The sequence below is a fragment of the Juglans regia genome, chromosome 8 (genome assembly GCF_001411555.2).
Source record: "Juglans regia cultivar Chandler chromosome 8, Walnut 2.0, whole genome shotgun sequence".
Taxonomy (NCBI): Eukaryota; Viridiplantae; Streptophyta; class Magnoliopsida; order Fagales; family Juglandaceae; genus Juglans; species Juglans regia.
The window spans coordinates 18,807,076-18,819,155 of NC_049908.1; positions in this window are offsets into that span (position 1 = coordinate 18,807,076).

Sequence of the window (12,080 nt, forward strand, 5' to 3'; positions counted from 1 at the left end):
TAATGAAAAAGTTGTCGATTGCATCCTATCATGTGGCACTTCGTCCTTCACTAAAAAGCCTGGCAAGAATCCACGGTGTCAAGGATGTCAGTCGATCGGCAACACTTTGGTGTTACTATATGATCTAGGTGCATAATCGTGGATCGAATATACTGTAAGTAGAGTAAGTTGCAGTGGAATAAGTAAAGGTTTACTTATAAACTAAATTTTAATTATACTAGACGTCTAAACTAATAAAAGGGTCATCCATTAAAAGTAATAATATCTACATGTCATTGTTACTTCCCAAATAATCTTATAAAGCACAAACTGTTCATCACTTATGTGAAACCCAGCCTGGAGCCCAACCTGAAGCCCAGCTCGTGTGGAATCCCATAAGTTGAAGCAAAGCCTAGCCACTATTGTCCTAAACAGTGCTGTTTCATAAGGAAGGGGAAAACCCTAAAAAATTTCTTCTTTTCTCCCTTTCCCCCTAAAAAATTTCTTCTTTTCTCCCTCATTTTTCCCTCCAATGTCATACACACCCCCCCAGTCTCTGGTTGTTCTCTCCCCTTGTGGGACGTCATAGGTCTAGCCCTGCTCCTCGATTGTCGGCGACGTTGATTGAAGTTGTCGGTAAGTCTCCTCCGTCTCTCTCTCTCTCTCTCTCTCTCTCTCTCTCTCTCTCTCTCTCTCTCTCTCTCCGTCATAACCCTTCCGTAATTTTTTGTTGTGCCAGCCGTCCTCCCTTGCTGAAAAGTTCCTCCGCTGGGCACCCTTCCTTGTGCCGTCCATCCAGCTCTCATGGCCTATTCGAACGGCTCTCTTATCTCGGTCTGCTATCTTCTGCCGCTAACCATCGCTCATCGTCGTAGCCCAAGCTTGACCCAATATCGCTCGCGGCATCACATGAAGCCTATGTAGCTTGCCTCACATCAAACCACAAAGATCTGCCATCCAAATCTCACAGTCCGAAAGTCATGCTGCCGTCGAGCTAAGCCCAGCTGCCACCCTTCAAAAACCCATCACTGAGCCCTCTTCTCCCTCTCAATCTTGTCCTCAACCCCTACATCTCTCATTCTCCCTCTTTGATTCCATCTCGTGCGGCTTAGAGCATTTTTGCCTAGGGGTTCCATCGCACATCACCGTGATCCACCGCCTTCTGGAGTTCGCTACAGGTTGGCCGTCCACCCCTTCACCCTTTCCACTTCTACTCGGCCTCTTCCCCTCTCAAATCTACCCAACTCAAGTCTAAACCCTCCTTTAGTGTTCTACGCCCCTGCCTACCACCACCCTCCGTTGCGAGATTTCCTTCGTTCACCCTCTATTTTCATCAAATCTGTCACCCATTATATTCCTAATCGTAAAGTCCCACCTACTGTCAGGATCTGTGGTAGTCCATCGTGCGCCACCACTACTACCGTTGTGCTCCTCCCCTCCAGGCACCACACAATAAGTCGTGTGCCATTTCATGTTGATTTCTAGGCGTTGTTAGATTTAACTAATTGATTTTTCCAACTCGCAATGATGCACATGCACACACTCATGGGATTCCCTAGACAGCACACTTGATCATCCATAAATGTGTCATCTCGCATTGTAAGTAAAATCCTAGATTGACCCTTCGAATACTGACATAGGAAAAATGTGTTTTTAATGCAATCTGGTTGTGTTTCGTTAAGTGGCTAAGGGCTTGTGGAGTGTTGGTGATAAATTGTTGGCCGAGGGTCAGGTGAAGCGTTGGGAATTGCATGAAGTTGTGAAAATGTAAATACGATAGGCTTGAAGATTTGTGTTGTTAGACTTGGATTTTTTTAGCAAAGTTGGCTAAAAATTTTCATATGATAGGCATGAACATTTCCTATAGTAGGCTTGAACTTTTAGCATTTAGGCTTGTATTTGAATTGTCAAGCTTGAAGGGGAAACGATGTGGTCTAGTAGAACACATCGGAACAAAGATTGAAGTAATGAACTGATGAAGGTAACAGCTTTAAGCGGACAAGAGACCTAATATTTGAGATTCTATAGAATTTATGATACGAGTTTATGGAATCTGAGGTGGCAAGTTTAACAAGAATTTAAGGAGTTAATTAAATTGGAGGTTTTAGATTTTGCCAACTCTTGGAAACAATTTGATAACATTTGGGGTTTTAGAATCTACAAGCTTTAAGAGACGATTGTTATTAGATCTAAGGCCATCGATCTTATAAACTTTGGAAAATGATTCTTATATGATTTAACGTTTTAGAATTGTAGACTTTTGGGATTGATTTATAATGAGATTTGAGTTTTCATTTCTGCAAACTTGGTATGTAAGCTTGATCAATTTTGAAGTTAATTAGTCTACAACCATTAGAATGTAAGTTTTGATCAAGTTTAAGTTATTGATGTGGAGATTTACAAGAAGCAAAATTCTCTATGAGGTTTGAAGATATTGATTATTTAGATTTTTTAAAATTATTGTACTTTATGAAGATATGGAAAGTGAGTAGTTCAGAAAGTGATTATTATTGGGTTTGAGGTTATTAGGTTTGTTGATTTTAGGATATGATTCTTATCAAAATTAAGGATTATAGATGGTGTAAATTTAGGAAATAGTTTTTGTTGATTCTAAGGATATAGGTCCATCAGGGTGTTGGAAATGGTAGTACATGTGATGGTATAGGAGGTGATCAAGTTAGTATGAGAATAGGATTGGGTGACTTTAGTGGCGAATGATATTGAGTTTAGTGCTACTAGGATGAACTTTAGTTAGAACTTGGGTCTTGAGTAGATTAGTATTTGTTGTCGGGTAGAAGTTATAGGAGCTCTTTATTAGTCAGTCTTCGAACCTTTCAGAGTACATTGCTTAACTTAGATGGGACGCATGTACTTTGATTAGATAGGTACCTCTTGGATAAAGTTTGGGTGTGAGGATACCATTGCCTTAGAGCTGTCAGTTGGCTATATGTTGGCCTATGTAGGATTTGACGGAATAATTCAAACATTCTTTGTCTCGAATGCTCGGAGTGTAGCCACCCGTAGAATTCGCTTTCAAGTGTTATCACCATGACTCTTCCCAAATACTTAGACATCCTTACACTCGCTCATACTTGTTACATTCTCGAAAAGGTCCTCCCTTGAATTCTTTGCACAATGGTCCTTATGGCATGACTTTACTTGTTTTTAACGAGGTCCATTTCTTAAATTTTTGGAATTCTTTGCACAAGTCTAAGTTGTCGTGCTTGAATTCTTTTGGAAGTTGATATGAAGGAAAATCACTTCTTTTAGAGTTGTACTTTGAGAAAAAAAAATGTGTTTTTGTCAATTTACTTTATCTGCCTAGTTTCGTGAACTCAACCTCCTTGTCCAACTTGATGAAATCTTTTGGTGACTTAATACTTTGACAAGAGTTTTGGATCTGTTTTGGTGAATTGTTGTAATGTTTTATGTTTCTTCATTTGTGTTTTAATATAATATTTATGTGGTTTACTTTTGACGTAAGGACCAATCATGTACCCAACTACCTTATAGCAACTTTCTCAATTCCATTGCAAATCAAATTCATGCCTTAGTCACTTGGTGGAACAAACCATTTGTGAATAATTGTGACTTCTTTCATTAGATCGATTTTCTTTCACCATTAGGAAACCTTCGAGTAAAACCTGACTTTCACCTCACCGCGTTTGACTTCTTGCCGCTTTATTTTGATGACTCAATCTTATCTGTGGCTTGGGATTGACTTAATGTATAGGTTTCTAAGGTCTTAGATCATTTCAATGAAACTGTTGGAAATAATGTTCTTGGTAGACTCTTTTAAAGCGTTAACCCTGACCCATTGATACGGCGATATTGGCTTCTGCCATTTGGAGTGCGTAGGTCGATTGGTAGTAGAATATAGTAATTGATCACATGTGCATTATCGAGGAGTCTTGGTTTTGACTAAGGATGCAAACGATCGACTCGTAATATATATGTGTACGTATGAGTTTTGTGGAGAAGATGTCCAAATGAATAAGACAAAAAATTTTGCTTTGTGAAATTCCACATACCCAGCAATACCAATAGCCCTTAAGCCTTTGCATTAATTGCACCACCCTTTCACCACTACCACACGACAGCCCCTCTCTCCTCATAGTCATTGCAGCATACTCTAAGGTGCAATGATCACCAAGTGAGCCAACCACCCAAGGAGGATCTAGGCTAGCCGGCATCATCACCACCGCCCAAACCCCCCAATGGGAGGCCACCTTGCCATCACCACTCACATCCCTTGGAGCCTATATAAACTTCAATCTACCCTCACTTATTCCTCACTTCATTTCCTCAAACTCTCATGAGTGCTATTTAGAGTTCTCATCCTTTAGTTCTTTGAAGTTCTTAAGTGTTCCAAGTGAGTTCTTGAGTTATGAGCTTTGAGTGGGAAACTTCAAAAGCTACAGAATCTTTGTAAGTTTTTTTTTTTTTTTTTTTCTAGATCTTGATTCATATGTTAAGTTGTGTTTTTTAATGTTAGTATTAATTTTAGGTGAATATAACATAAGGTATCATATTTAGCTACAAGTCGAAATATTGGTGGATATGTTTAGTGTTTAAATTATTTTTGGTAAAGATATTAGTTATGGCATGCCTTGATGGTTCAAGACATGATTTGAGTATGTCTGAGAAGAATTTTTGAAGGTTTAGTTTGAGGTTAGAAACATGTCATAATAGGTTTTAATCTCTATCTTGTATCTATCATTAAAGCATGTATGGCTTGACTTTTAATCATGCTTCATTTGAGGAAATTAACTTATTTCACTTAGTCTTTAAATATGAGCATTTAGGAAACCTTTTGATTGGGATAAGAAGAAAGCATTATTTAATTCTACAATGTCATTGGGAGAAAGGTCATATCATGCATCACTTGAGTTTAGTTAGAATTTAAGGATCCTATTAGGCATGACTAAGTGTTGGGATGAACTTACTCAAGGTTAAGCTTTTATTTCGTCATTGAATATTTCTAGTGATCATCTTTTTATTGGAGGAATTTTTCATGCATGCGTTTATGAGGATCAATAGTCAAATTTCATATAGCCATCAACTAGAGAGCATGCCACAAATTGAGGATGAATAGGCTAAGATCCCTTTGACTTTTAAGGCATAGACGGCCTTAGAACATGCAAGATATGAAGACTTTGGATTCTTGTTAAGTTTGAAGAGTATTTGCATTAGTAGCAGTATTTGGAAGTTTGGGGTATTTTTGTAATTTTCCTTTATCTAGAAAATTTTATTTTTCCTTAAGATAGTACAGATTCTAACTTAGAGCAATTTTTATCACAGCACTACCTCACTTCCAACTTCAACAGTCTGTAAGTTGGTCTCTAACTTACACTTTGATGATTAATTATGATTTATTGATAAATGCCGCATTTATTTTTATAACTATCATTTTGAACATTAAATGTCATATCTTATGTTTCATTTTTGTCATTTTTGCATACAACTATCATTTTTGAAATGTGTCACATTCATGCATATCATGAAAACCATTTTTTTATTGTATTGCATGAAAATTAATTTATCACGACCCCAAAGGCTAAGATGGGGAAGTATCCGAGTGGAACTCCTATTTCTACTTTGGAATGATTAAATATGGAGTGGTAATCTCTGGATTAACGAAGAACGGTTAACAAGTTTTGAATGAGTTCTTTTTAAAGTATGCTAGAGCGAAGTCATATGTTACGACACCTAATGTTGGTAGGTATACATGTTATGATTTTTATGATCTTTTATTATATTACCATTGCATTGAGAACAAGTCTATAGACAACGTAGTTTTAACGAAAGTTATACTACAGTCACCGTAGGTACTCACAGTGTATATGGAGAATTGTGATGATACCATACGTTATGTTAATTATATGATTTTATGTGATTCTTAATGAAAGACTAAGTTTTTATGATAGAAGTGAAATCATGTTCTTTGTAAGAAAGTGTGCATAAAAAATCCATCTTCTTGAGAAATTTGAATGAGAAACATATAATTTTTCTGCATTGCATGTAGTTTATGTTTATCATTCTTAATGCATAGTATATCTTTGTGCACGTTAGTTGTCTAAGTTACAAAGATTTCAAGTAAATCTCACCTTTTGGGAACCCACTATCATTTCGAAATGATAGGAGTGTAGATGCAGATGGACCCAATGGACTAGTGGATCAAGAGGATTGATGAGGAACTAGGTGTCGACAGGAGATTTCATCTTATTTTGATATTTCTAGACCTGACCCTTTGTGCCATAGAGCGCATAAAGCAGCTAGTTTAGATTTTTTTTTGGGAACTTGGTATTTTGTACTTAGATTAATATACCTGATGATTTGAACATATGGTTTAATCAATATTATTGGGATGATTTTACTTATTTTGGCATAAGTTCATTTTCCACCCTTACTTTTCTCTATGATTATTGCATATTGCTAGCTACATTTTTAGGATCTATTACATATTAACTGTCATGTACGGGGATATGTAATCTTGTGTTGCATGTTTCGATGCTCTAAATCTCCATTACATCTCAAGTGGAGGTTGGGGGTGTCACACATCATCTACCCTATCTTAGATAGCAAGTAGGTGAGTTCAACTCAAATGGTTCCAAAAAAATCTGGTTTGATAGTTATGAAAAATGATCAAGATGAGTTGATTCTCATGAGAATGACCAAAAGTTGGCGTATGTGTATCGATTATAGAAAATTAAAGGCAGCCACTAGGAAGGATCATTTTCCTTTCCTTTTTCTTGATCAAATCATGAAAAGAGTTGCTGGCCATGCTTTTTAATGTTTTTTAGATGGTTTTTCGGGCTACTATCAGATTGAAATAGCTTTAGAGGACCAAGAAAAGACCACTTTTACTTGTCCTTTTGGCACCTTTGCTTTTAGACGAATGCCATTTGGTTTATGTAATGCACCAGCCACTTTCCAATGATGCATCTTAACTATTTTCAATGATATGGTTGAAAACATCTTGGAAGTGTTTATGGATTATTTTTTTATTTACTATTTTTATTTTTATTTTTGTGTTTGTCAGCACCTTTGATGATTGTTTAGCTAACTTACAAGTTGTTTTAGCTAGCTGCGGAGAGAAAAACTTATTACTCAATTGGGAGAAATGTCATTTTATGGTTAAAAAATGCATAGTCCTTGGGCATATTATTTCATCTAAGGGGATTGAGGTTGATAGAGCCAAGATTGACCTGATTTTTAACCTCCCTACACCTAAATTAATAAAGGATGTTAGGTCATTCTTAGGTCTTGCATTATAGGAGATTTATCAAAGGTTTTAGTCCCATTTCTAAACCTTTGTGTTTTCTACTCATGCATGATACTGTTTTTAAATGGATTGATGAACATCAAAATGTCTTTGACCAACTTAAAAAATCTGCTCACCACAACCCCTATCATGCAGCCCCCTGATTGGTCTCTTCCTTTTGAAATTATGTGTGATGCTAGTTATTTTGCCATAGCATTTGTGCTTGGACAGCAACGGAATAATTTCCATTTTGTCATATATTATACAAGTAAAACTTTAAATGGAGCTCAAAAGAATTATTCCACCACTGGAAAAGAGTTGCTTGTTGTTGTCTTTGCCTTGGATAAATTTCAGACTTACATTCTTGGCTCTCCTATTGTAATTTTCACTGACCATGTAGCTTTGAAATACCTCTTGGCAAAGAAGGATGCTAAACCATGTCTCATCTGATGGATCCTTCTCCTTCAAGAGTTTGACATCACCATTAAGGACAAAGAGGGTGTAGAGAATGTGGTTGTTGATCATCTCTCTCGACTTCAATTCACAGAAATTGAACCCTCTTCATCCATATCTGATTCTTTCCCTAATGACCAGCTCTTGTATATTGATACTTTACCTTGATATGCTAACATTGTGGACTTTTTAGTGACAAGTCAGATTCCACCACATTGGACTGCTCAAGACTTAAAATAATTCAAAATTGAGGCTAAGTATTTCTTCTACGATGACTCTTATTTGTTTAAATACTGCTCAGATAAAATCATTTGAAAGTGTGTCCCAAATGTTGAAATATATGTTATTCTTGTTGCTTGTCATACCGAAGCATGTGGTGGCCACTTTTCTACTCATAAGATTATGGCTACTCATAAGCACGTGGTGGCCTAACATGTTTAAGAATGCTTATAGTTACTGTAAATCTTGTGAACCTTGTCCAAAATTAGGTGGAATAACTGAGTGAAATATGATGCCTCTACAGCCTATTTTGGTGCTTGAAGTCTTTGATTGTTGGGGCATTGACTTATGAGACAATTTCCTTCTTCTTTTGGTCATTTATACATTTCAGTTGTTGTTGATTACGTGTCTAAATGGATTGAAGCCATTCTTTGCAAAACAAATGACCATCAGATTGTGCTTAAGTTTTTAAAATAAAACATTTTCTCTCACTTTGGCATGCCTAAAAATGTCATAAGTCACAATGACATCCATTTTTTCAACAAACCCTTTGCTGCTCTCTTGCACAAGTATGGCATTCTTCATAAGGTTTCTACCCTATATCACCCTCAAATAAATGCCCAAGTTGAACTTGCTAATAGAGAAATTAAGACCATTTTAGAAAAGATTGTCAATCCTAACCATAAGGACTGGTCTTTGAGATTATCTAATGCATTATGGGCTTATAGGACTGCATACAAAACTGTTATTGGCATGTTTCTTTATCGATTTGTCTTTAGTAAGGCTTGTCACCTCCCTGTTGATTTTGAATACCGTGCCTTTTGGGCCATCAAGAAATTTAATTGTGATATTGAACTAGCTGGATCTTTAAGAAAGTTACACCTTTCTGAATTAGAGGAACTTAGAAGGGATGCTTGTGTTAACTCTAAGCTTTCTAAGGAACGCATGAAGTCTTTACATGATAAGCATATTCAATGAAAATCCTTCGAACCTAATCAGCAAGTGTTTCTCTACAATTCTAGACTTCACCTTTTTCCTGGCAAGTTAAGATCTTGGTGGGTCCTTATATTGTTCAAACCGTTTTCCCTCATGGTGTTGTAGAAATCATTACTATTTTTTCAAGGTTAATGGTTAGAGACTTAAGCCCTTCCTCACTAATTTTTCACATGAAGATTCCCCTCTCCATTTGCTTGATCATGTCTCTCTTCCAACTAGTAAATTTTCACTTTTTCCTAGTTTCTTTTTGTATTGTTTTGTGTTTTTTTTTTTTGTATCTCTTTTTCTTGCTTTTTCCTTTCTTGTTGCTCCTTTCATCCTTGCTCAAGTACCCTTTTTTTTTCTTGTCTTCTTATGTTTTATATTTTTTTTATATCATTGAGGACAATGGTCCTTTCCAGTTGGGGTGGGAGCAAACTCATTAATCTTGCATTGCTATGCTATGTCTTAAACACATTTTATTGCACCCCCGAATAACCTTTGAAAAGAAATGAACTTCTTATGATTCAACATGATTCATAACTTCTAATTTCGAACTTTTATACTTGTAAAATGATTTGTTGGGATTATGGGATACTTTAACTTCTAATGATCCAATTTTTAGTTATTTAAACAAGGGGAGGTTTGCTAAAAACTGCTGATTACTGCTAACACACATACATTCTGAATACCTTGGTTGACACCATTATGCCATTATTTGGTGAACAACATTGCAGCTGTTTGGAACTCTGATGAACCATATCCTAATGGCTTAGGAAGAAACTGTATAGAAAAAAAAATGCAGTGTTAGCACGAAAAAAAAAAAGAGAGAATGAAAGCATGAAAAGAAATAAGAAAATGAATAAGCTAGGGTTCAAGAAAAAACTGAGTGTAATGGAAAAGGCTTCCTATTACTGGGGCTTCTTAAAAATAAAAATAAAAATAAATAAAAAGAAAAAAGAAAAGAAAAAAAGAAATGACATTTTAAAGTGTAATAGTGTGAAAGCCACCATTACAATGGGTTTGAATTAAAGTAAGATCAGTTGGTCTTTCTTGATCAGCTACTATTGTTGGAATTTTTAATGGATTTTAGCAGTCAATTTTGGAAATCTGATCACATACTTGTGCACTTAGTGTTAAGCATTCTTTTTGCATCTTCCACTTGGTTGATTAATTGGATAATGTATGAGCCTTTGTGAAGAGTTAGTATTCGATCTACATTAGCTCCAATGCTCTTAAATCCAATGCGTCTGATCTGTGGCATAGATTATCAAATTTAGTGATTTTGGATGAAAGTTGAATTCACTTGCTTTCTTGATTATTTTATTTGCTAGAGAGTTAAGTAGTTAGTTGGGGGGTATGATAAAGTGTAAAAAATGCGTAATTATGTAGATTAAGTGAGTTAATTGTTTCATCAAAAGAGTTGAGCATTTAATTATGCATTAAATTTTAGTATTAGAGCCAAAATTGATTGTTGCCAATACTTTGCACGTAAAAATATTGAAATTGCAACTGGTGGTACTAGGAATAACCATGACATTCATATTGCTGAGCCATATCAAGTCTAAAGTTCCATCTTTGCCCTTAAAATAACGAGCACTTGCATTTATATGTTGTTGGGCATTTATGGAAGAGCAAATCCCAACTGAATTTGGTATTTTTGTTGAGTCGGTGTGCATTCCTAAGGGTTTTGGACTTAAGAAAAGAAGAAAAGAAATCAATTAGGATAGCTGGAGAGGTGCATGTACATTAGGGGAGAGGGGGATACAAAGGATATTATATAGAGCGGAAAAACACTCTCTTCAGGAGGGGAGCAAGGCAGATCGTTTTTCACCTTTATATTTTCTTTTATGAAATTTCATGACTTTACAATGTTGAGACAAAGTGTTGATTCGAATATGTTAGGCTAAATTCATAATCCTAAGTTTCGGGGAGTAACTCAGAATCGGATTGAGGTTGATTTCTCATTTTCCCATTGGTTTCCTTTTCTTAAACTTACTGTGTTGTGTGGCATTTTATATTTGTAAAAGCTTGGAGTTCTATTTTCTTAATCTTGATTTGTTGTTGACGAAAGACACAATTGATGCTTGAATATGATATAAGACTCCGATAGTTTTTCTTCTTTCATTGTCCAAACTTGCTCTGCAATCTAGTAAGGAATTTCAAATAAGCTATAAACTAAACTTGAATTGTTATATTTTTCAATCATCATCTCTATGAATGCGTAAATGGTTGTGTAAAGATGAACTTGTCAGTTATTCAACAACAATCTGTGAATGGGTCAAACCTGAAGTTTAGGTGTTCAATTTATTATCCCTTAGATTTTTTGTTCACATTTTGCACAGTATCTTTGGAGTGTTTCAAATCTGTCCATTGTTAATTTCTTTGCTCTTTCTTTTAAGTTTCACATTCAGCAATGGAATACAGGTTTTCCAAAATCAACCCAGAATCCTTATTCTCATCCATTCAGCCCTTTGTACATAAATAGATACCATTCATTCATTTTTGCATTATTGTAAATCTATTTTTGTGTATACAACAGTTACAACATTTTTTTCCAACTTTTGTTTTCTAACTTGCTCTGTTACAAATGGAATCTAATGCTCACATGAACCACATTGTCCCTATGAAATCGATCTTGGAACTCATCCTTGTAGTACTTTGAAAGCTTTTGCACTTGGAAGACAGATACAATAGCTCATCAAAATTTGACTGTCACAAAATCTCTTCATGTTCAAACATTGCAACTTACGGCAAACTTCCAACTGTCACAAAAAAAAAAAAAAAAACTTTTAGTGACGATTGTACAGCTACAACATCTTTTTCCAACTTTTGTTTTCTAACTTGCTCTATTACAAATGAAATCTAATGCTCACATGAACCACATTGTCCTTTTGAATTCGATCTTGGAACTCATCCCTGTATCATTTTGAAAGCTTATGCACTTGGAAGACAGATACAACAACTCATTAGAATTTGACTGTCACAAAATCTCTTCACGTTCGAACGTTACAACTCACGACAAACTTCCAACAGTCACAAAAAAAAAAAAAAGTAGTGACGGTTGTACAATAAACCCTTACAAAATACTTTTTGTAATGACTTTTTGGTGACGGTGGTGGGGACGGTTTCAAACCGTCACCAAAAAATTTCTGTAATGGTTTGTTTATTTTTTATGATGGTTTCGTTC